General features: G+C 44.3%; 1 long non-coding RNA gene across 1 annotated transcript in view; it reads right to left on the bottom strand.

Moving 5' to 3' along the window:
* Nucleotides 1–5,533: 5,533 nt before the first annotated feature.
* The window catches only part of LOC144805408 (uncharacterized), a 38,106-nt gene continuing 34,804 nt past the window's right edge, over nt 5,534–8,835 (bottom strand). Inside the window, exon 5 of the long non-coding RNA XR_013605511.1 lies at nt 5,534–7,796. This is a non-coding gene — a long non-coding RNA (uncharacterized LOC144805408). The remainder of the gene's footprint in view (nt 7,797–8,835) is intronic.

The raw sequence follows: 8,835 nt of genomic DNA, 5'->3' as shown, positions 1-8,835 counted from the left end.
TCCTCCAAATGAAAGTTAAAATCTCCCAGAATGGTGGGATAGTCGTGCTCAAGAGAATTTTCAAGGTAGGTGTGGATTGCCGCTAAAAAGGAGGCTCTCGGGCCAAGGGGCCTATAAATTAGTAGGCCAGAGAATGAGGAGGTATTAGCTAACTTAAGAGTAAAGCTCATTGCCTCTGCACCCTCAAGGATATGGGGAGAAGCCTGCAGCGTGAGGGCAGATCTATAGATTATGGCTAGGCCACCTCCTCTGCCATCGGCTCGGTTGATGTTTGCAACTGTGCAGCCTGAGGGCACGGCGATATTCCAATCTGAGTCGCTGCTGTCATTAGCCCAAGTCTCTGTGAGAAATAATACATCCGGGTCTTCTGTCTGTATTAGACACTCAAGTTGGTATTTGTGTTTGACCATCGATCTTATATTGAGTAGCAGGCAGCTGATTGCCCTGTTATTCTCCCTCACTGACTTAGTGTAGCCCTTTGGATTGTTCGGAAAGGGAGAATCCCCGCAGTTTCGCAGCATGGTGTTTGGCTTCTGCCAAGGTTCTCCATTCCGAGCAATATCGCTACCAGACCCTGTCAGCTTGTCGCTTACCTGACAGTTACACATCCCTGTGTTAATTTTTATGAGGCAGTCTTTGGTGTAAGTTGTTGTAGAGGGGGGACCAGGGGATAAGGCGCAAGGCGCAATCCGGGCGCTGACGGGCACAGACGGGCTTGCCTTTGGCGCGCCGTCGGCGCGCCTGCTGCGCGGTCGGTGCATCACTGCGCGGTCGGTGCATCACTGCTTATGTACAGGCTGGGGGAGGAGCTGCCAGGAGAGCCCAGGAACTGGAACGCTACTCTTCAGGCGGGTCGGTGAAAGAAGCCGAGCCCCGCGTTAGCGATTCCAGTCCGGTTCGAGCCTGGTATATGAATGAGTGGGGAGCCTTAAAATGCAGCAGTCTGCTAAAACGGTAGGCGCAACGAAAGAAAAACAAATTATGCTTTAAAAACAGAGGGCAGGTAAGTCAGCTGCAGCCCCGGTTACCTTACGTATTTACTTACCTGTTTCTAAGAAATGTCCCAGTTCTGAATCTAGGTATCCAGCACTGAGTTAGAAAAGTAACGTAAAAAGTAACTTACCTGCAATTTACTGAAAAAGCCTGTTCATTTCAATGTACTCTATTTGCTAAGTGTTAGATACTTTGGTGTAAGTTGTTGTAGAGGGGGGACCAGGGGATAAGGCGCAAGGTGCAATCCGGGCGCTGACGGGCACAGACGGGCTTGCCTTTGGCGCGCCGTCGGCGTGCCCGTTGCGCGGTCGGTGCATCACTGCGCGGTCGGTGCATCACTGCTTATGTACAGGCTGGGGGAGGAGCTGCCAGGAGAGCCCAGGAACTGGAACGCTACTCTTCAGGCGGGTCGGTGAAAGAAGCCGAGCCCCGCGTTAACGATTCCAGTCCGGTTCGAGCCTGGTATATGAATGAGCGGGGAGCCTTAAAATGCAGCAGTCTGCTAAAACGGTAGGCGCAATGAAAGAAAAAAAAATTATGCTTTAAAAACAGAGGGTAGTTACGTCAGCAGCAGCCCCGGTTACCTTACGGCCGCGCTGGGCAGGTGATCTGCTTATGTACAGGCTGGGGGAGGAGCTGCCAGGCGAACCCAGGAACTGGAACGCTACTCTTCAGGCGGGTCGGTGAAATAAGCCGAGCCCCGCGTTAGCGATTCCAGTCCGGTTCGAGCCTGGTATATGAATGAGTGGGGAGCCTTAAAATGCAGCAGTCTGCTAAAACGGTAGGCGCAACGAAAGAAAAACAAATTATGCTTTAAAAACAGAGGGCAGTTAAGTCAGCTGCAGCCCCGGTTACCTTACGTAATTACTTACCTGTTTCTAAGAAATGTCCCAGTTCTGAATCTAGGTATCCAGCACTGAGTTAGAAAAGTAACGTAAAAAGTAACTTACCTGCAATTTACTGAAAAAGCCTGTTCATTTCAATGTACTGTATTTGCTAAGTGTTAGATACTACTGCTCCCCTGTAAATCAAACAAAGTACAATTTCGACTGCATACTTGAACTGTGTTCATACAAGTAAATTATTACTGCAAAGTATTTTTATGCTTACCTGTGCCAGGCTTGCTTGGTTCTAGAAATAACACAACAGTATATTTTTTTATACAAAAACAATTGGCCTCGAGTTCAGTTCTTGAGTGTGTGAATTAATTTGCTGACTGAGTGTGTACATCAAATGCTTAACACTGTCCTCTGATACGGTTTTACTGCTCGACCAAGCTACCACTTAAGAGAGTAAGGTTCTATCTAACTTTAACCTCTGCCTACCTCTGGAGACCCTTGGACTCTATACACACTGTGGAGTGGTGTGGCTCACTGGTTGGAGGCGGCAGACCCGGGAGCAGAGGTAGGCCCGGGACCAGGGTTCGATTCCCGACACGGCAGGGTCTTGGGCCAAGGTCAACGGACTCGATAATTCTCACCTCGGTGCCTACTCTAACCATGGATCCCACTCAGCAACTCTGGGCAATAGCTTGCTTAATCTCCACTCACGGCCCCATCAGCGCCGGGGATGCTTGTCTTCACCTTGGAGATGCCCAGGAGGGACCATATCACAGGGAAAGCCAGGATGGGTTCCCCAGGGGTATACAGCGCCGGGACGCCCCTTTGCTGGGGCAGCTGTGCGCTTTACAAGTATACAACATTTAACATTTAACCTCACTTTGGTGCAGTATACAGGGCAAAATAACTCTGCTGGGGTCTGTACTTCAGGATAGCATCTTGAAAGGTCAGAGTTATCACTAAATTTTTCTAACAGGGGATTTTAACACTCATATGTGTGGAGACATCAGGCAAGGAGGAGTGGAAGCTATGGGCTGTGCACGGCAAGCAGGCTTACACATGGAACATACTCCCCAGGGTATTGAGCTTAACTCCATCTTGCTTGAATTTGATCTGAAATCTGTAATGAATAAGCTGCCTCCGGGGAAAACAGACATTACTCCCACCTTTATTGGAAGAGGGTGTGAGACCTTTATTGATTTCACCTTTGTATCTACCCCCTTTTACTATCTGGTTACCGATTTTTCTGTGCAGGCGAGTGAATGTAGTGACCACAACCCGATTTGTGTCTTAACAGACTGGACCCGAACACTCGGACACACCAAGGTGGGCGGGGGGCTGGTGTCCCCCTTAAAGCGGTGGAAGCGGGAAGGAGCGTAACATGAGGGTGTATTGTCCCAGAGCTACTCCACGAGTCCCTTTCAACTCTATGTCGCAGCGAGTTTGCCACCTGTCTCGACGATGAGGCAAGTGCTCCAGACATCATGGGTGCATTTGGATCCATGTCTACTGTTATAGTTACTACAGGCCCCGGGTGGGGGCAGTAAGCAACCAGGTCCACGAAGAGCATATAAGGCTGCCCTAGCAACTCACAAGTCTGCCCTGAAGGAGGAGGCCTGGATCGATTTAGTGGAGGCCAGTACACTGCGTAATAGTTCAAAGTTCTGGGGCATTCTTAACAGCCCATTTCTATCTGGAAATAATGCTAATTTACTAGATGCCCAAATCACAGAGGACGATTGGATACATCATTTCAAGGGTATCTTCCAGTCGGATACCCCTTCAATTGAGGGGCAGGAAAGGGTGGAAGGCAAGTCAGAACTTATTTTCACTTCACCATGAAAGAGGTGAGAGGCGGTATTCTGGGTCTTTCTAAAAACAAGCCCCCCGCGCCAGATGGAATCCCACCAGATCTCTATATTGCCCACATAGAAACCTGGGTGCCTGTCCTCACAGCTGTTATCAATGCTGCAGTCCAGGTTGGCCGCTCAGATTCTTGGGCTTTATCAATTATAGTCCCGGTATTTAAAAAGGGAGATCGGTACAGTACCTATTGTTATAGGCTCATTTCTCTTCTGGACTCTGTGGTGAAGGTGGTGGGTCGCATGGTACTTGACACACTTGTATCTTGGGTTGATGAAAACAACTTTTTATCCGATATCCAAAACGGCTTTCGATCAGGTCGTTCCACTGTGGAACAGTGTTTAAACCTGTACATGGTTCTGAACAAATACACTGTGGCTCGTTCCAGCCCCATATACCTAGCCTTCATGGACCAGAAAGATTTTGCAGCTGTTTTTAACTTTGCCAGCAGAGTGGGAGGGAAGCCAACAGGGCCTCTTTTGAAGATATATGAAGCTAACTATATTTCAAAGGTTAGTTATGGGAGTGAGATATTGGGCCACATTGGGGTAGGGGCAGTGCAAAGTGCTGAAAACTCTTTCCTGCGATGGGCCCTTTCAGTCCCACAAAGCACCCCATTTTATGTTGTGCGCGAAGAGTTTGGGATGCCTTTCCTCTCAGATGTACTGACTTTCCGTCCCCTGGCTTTGTGGCTTAATATTTGGGCTAGCCAAGACACTTCGCAAAGACGTCCTATGGGAATGCCTTTCTCTTGACCATGTCTCAAGCATCCGATGGCTCCAGTATATAAGAGTTGTTCTCTCCAGGGTAGGTAGAAACTATTCGCTAACCCTGAGTGCATATGTAAGAGGGACCTTTCTCTGGTCAAAGAGTGTTTTTTAAGAATGAGCCGCTGTGAAAGAGAGGGAAATGAGCTGTGTTAGCCTAGTGTGCGTAAGTGCATCGTGTCAAAAACTGTACCAACCAAGGAACCGTATCTTCTAGGGCTTAAAAGCATCCATGATCGTTTTCTATTGACGCGGTTTCGGATCAGATTCTTCCATTACCTCATGGCACACCCTCGCGGCTTCCACAGAGGCCTCGTGCCTCATGCCCTGTAGCTGCATCAGTGAGTCTCCTCAGGACATGATGCACTTTATAATGTTTTGTAGTTTTTATGCTGTTCCTAGAAAGTTATTAATTATTCCCATTCCCAAAAATCGGGTTTTAGGCGGGTGAGACCAGCTCTTATCGTTTCACAACGGCTCTCTAATGACACTGTTTTGCATACACTTTACTTTTTACTGGTCGCTGTTCGACTCAGGTCATGCTGAGATGAACTTCTGTACTGTAATTCATGAATTTGTATCTTGTGTTTTGATTAACTTAGACATATTATATTTGTCAATCTGTAACTTGGAAGATGTTTTATCATTTTATATGTGACTTTTATCATTTTCTTTTATAAAACCGCATAAAGTTTGTTGATAATAATCACTAGGGGATTCATTTACAGGGTAGCATGGTATCCCTCACAATAACTCCAGGAGTCACAGTCCACACAATGTACATGCTTTGTTCCCCCTACTTCCAACCTTACATATACCCCCAATCACCTGCCCAAACCTCTCCCTGCTGATGCCAATGTGGTCCTCCGTCATCCCGCAGACCATATTTTTGGCCCCTTTGAAAGTTCCCATACAATAAAAATGCTGCAATTGTAAATACATATCAACTACCATTTGTTGTGTTTGAAACATTTTATTGAATAATAAAACCTAATACACATAAGCTGATTGTTAAAGCAAAACAATACATCAGTTGCTATACACATAAGAGACAAAAGTTGTACATAAAAATCAAAATACTGTAACATAGCAAAGTTATGTAGAGCACAATTCTTAATTTCGGGCAATCATTAAAGTTCAACAAAAGAAACGTTCATAAAGAACCGGAAATACTAATTATTTTCCTTAAGCAATAATGTCTGCACACTAAAATACTACGAGAAATATATTGAACAATGAACATATCATGTGTAATTTGAATTCAATTTGAATATTTTAACCTCCTCAGCATTATTTGACTCATGATTACAACCTGAATGCTTTCTGGAAAGGAACCGCCTCATGGGGTTCAAAATCACATCTTTTCCAACAATAGGATTCAAATGATAAACTTGAATTTCAATTCAATTTATTGATTTAAGCCGTTTTGGAGATCACCTAAACTTTAATTCAATCCACCTTCTAATCAAACACTTCCCATTCCAGCAAGCATCACAGGACCACTTGTTGTAATTTTCCTAATTAGTGATAATTATACGGATGGCTGGGTGCACCCTGATGCCTCATTATGTACGAGGGCCTTTGGTGTTCGTCTGTACTACGCGAGTGACAGAGTTAGTGGAGTGTTTATTGCTCTCTATGTCACTCTACTTCTGAGCACCTAATACAGCTTGTACAGTGCTTACTGTCATCTGGTCACCTACATTATGCTTAATATAAATAGTGCACAATTTAGGCGTTTGTGTCTGCCTACAACGTGGACCTGATACAAATAGCAGTACCTACAAGGTGGATGGTACAATTCAACAAGAGTCTAAGATACTTCAGCACAGATGACTTTGCATCAACATTACAGGGCATCAGTCTTGCTAGCAAGCCAACTTAAAACGTATCAGTATTGTATACATTATTATCAGAGACTATACTTGCCTCTTGGATACCACTTTACAACAGAATTTTATTAATTTTCGTTCGGTTGTGTGTGTATAATAAAAAAACCTACCCACCATAAATGATCTATCTATTCATCTTTTTGGATTCTGGAGTAGCTTGCTACTCGCCGAAAAGCGCTTCAACACTTCATCAGGGGTAGCAGGCGCTATATAAATGCAAACCCTGCCCTCTTCTATCCCTCCGCTATCTTTTTAAACCCAACTAACAGACCAACATGTCCAGCTCTCAAATTAATTTTATATTTCCTTATACTAATTCGTCACATTTTTGGATCCTGGAGTAGCGTGCTACTTGCCGAAAAAGTGCCTCAATGTTAGTCAGGGGTAGCAAGCGTTATATAATTGCCAATACATTACAATTTCTGTTTACATCGGGTTGCACTAACACGAGGATAGAAGTAGAGAGTGGCTTAGAGTTGATCTGCCCAGAAAGTAGCATACAACAGAAAGTGTGTGAACAGTCTATATGTTGTGCGCCTGCCAGAGAAAAACACAGCATACAATATCTATTGAAGAGTCTATTGGCTCAGTCAAGGCTTGTATTTTTAGTACAATTCATGTCCGCAAGCACAAAGATAGGAAAAAAGCTTTCTAAATATCCAAAAGAAAATTGGCTGATTTTTACACTCCGGGCCAAACCCATCTCCCATGTAGCAGGAAGGATACACTGTGAATGCGATATCCTTTGTGGAAATGTGCGCCTCTACAGGAGTTACATCTGAATTATCAAAAACATACCTCCCCCCAAAAAGAACATGTTACTGGGCCAACTGGAAAGTAAATGTAAAGGAATAAATAGGCACTGTATCAATACAGAAGGCATTTTGGACAAACCGTGGTTAAAAGTTTCAGAAGGCAACAATTCGAGGAACCAGGCTACCAAAGCAAAGAAATGCGGCGGGAGCCTCCAGCTCTGGGTCAGATTCCTGGAATGATGCACCCGCCGCAGGGAACAGATTTAGGGGGCACACAGCTTTCTCTTAAACTATCTTGACTTATATGGTGCAAAAATCTAGGCGCTTTCATTATTTGGTATTACAACGCATAGATATAGAAAACAGATCCCACGCTCCGGACCTCAAAAGAATGGATTCTTAGGCATTCTGAATTTTTTTTGTGCAAGGAGGGATTTAAAATTAAATATGTCGCCTGCAAAAGGTCAGAGGGCATGGCGTGCTCCGGAGTGTGCATGATTTGGTGCCCATAACTCCTTGCAGGAAGGAGCTCGTGAATTTGAGTCTCCACAGATCTGCCGTGGGATCTCTGACGGGTCAGTTTATCTCTCCAAGCTATCACGCAATTCATTTCTTCTTGGTTACTGCTCAGAAACCGTCAGACGAGGTCCATTTTTCATGGGTTTGTCGTACTCCAATCTGCCATAGCTTCCAGGCACATGGTGATAAAACAAAACGCCTTATTAAAAGAACAAAGATCGGTCAGCAGGTTTTACAGATTTTTGTTAACCATTGAAAAGGTCCCAAACCAAGAGAGGGAAAGGCAGAAAAGGAGAAGGTGATAAAGAGAGACAGCAAGGATAAACAAGCACAAGCACAAACACAAGCGTGTGTTCAGAGTTTAAAGCCCTTACTAAAAGCCTCGCAGAGCAGCGCATCCGGGCTGGCTCAAGCAAGACCTAAAAATGGTGTTCGAACCAATATACGTATAAAGAAGGGTTTTAACCCCTTCAGTGCTAATGACAAGGGTAACTCGTCATGGAGTTTCCATTGATTTCAATGGAAAGTCAATGGGAAGAGGTGGATGTACCTTAGCATCCAAGTGGTTAATATACAAAACCATCATATTAATCTTCATAGAGTGGTGAATTCACTGGTGGTACCTAAACGAATACATACATAGGAAATATAAGAATGGTTTGAAAAAATCTAGGTCAGACATTTGAACAACTGTGCTAGCGTTACATTTAAAAGCTATTCAGTCCAGGACATACAAACCTGTCCGAACGGGACACAACCATATACTGTATAGTCAATGTCTCTTATTCTTAGTATAGGTGAAAAATAAAATAATTTTCAGACAACAAGATTCACTACAATAACAATATACTGTAGAAAGTGTTAATCCGCTGACGTGGGGAAATGTGCCTCATCTCACAGTGGCAGGCGGATCATGGTGACTCTCCGCCCAGTAAAATAATTATATCAAGTGGAGCATGGTAAGAAAATAAGTCTTAAATATTTGGAATGGCTTTTGGTTGAATTTTATAAAATGTGCAGCAGGTGTCTTCAAGCAGTCGATCGCGGGCTACCAGTAGCTCCCAGACACCACTGGATTATCTCACAGCTTTGAGTTCATTTTTAAATAAGAACAAGGTCATATTTTCCTTTTAAAGTAAAGGGAAGGCTGTGTTTATTTTATATTATTATCATCAGGCTGCAGCTAGCAGAGTCTGATAATGTAAAT

Source organism: Lissotriton helveticus (genome assembly GCF_964261635.1).
Source record: "Lissotriton helveticus chromosome 1_1 unlocalized genomic scaffold, aLisHel1.1 SUPER_1_unloc_1, whole genome shotgun sequence".
Lineage (NCBI taxonomy): Eukaryota > Metazoa > Chordata > Amphibia > Caudata > Salamandridae > Lissotriton > Lissotriton helveticus.
This window is presented reverse-complemented; position numbering and strand designations above follow the sequence as displayed.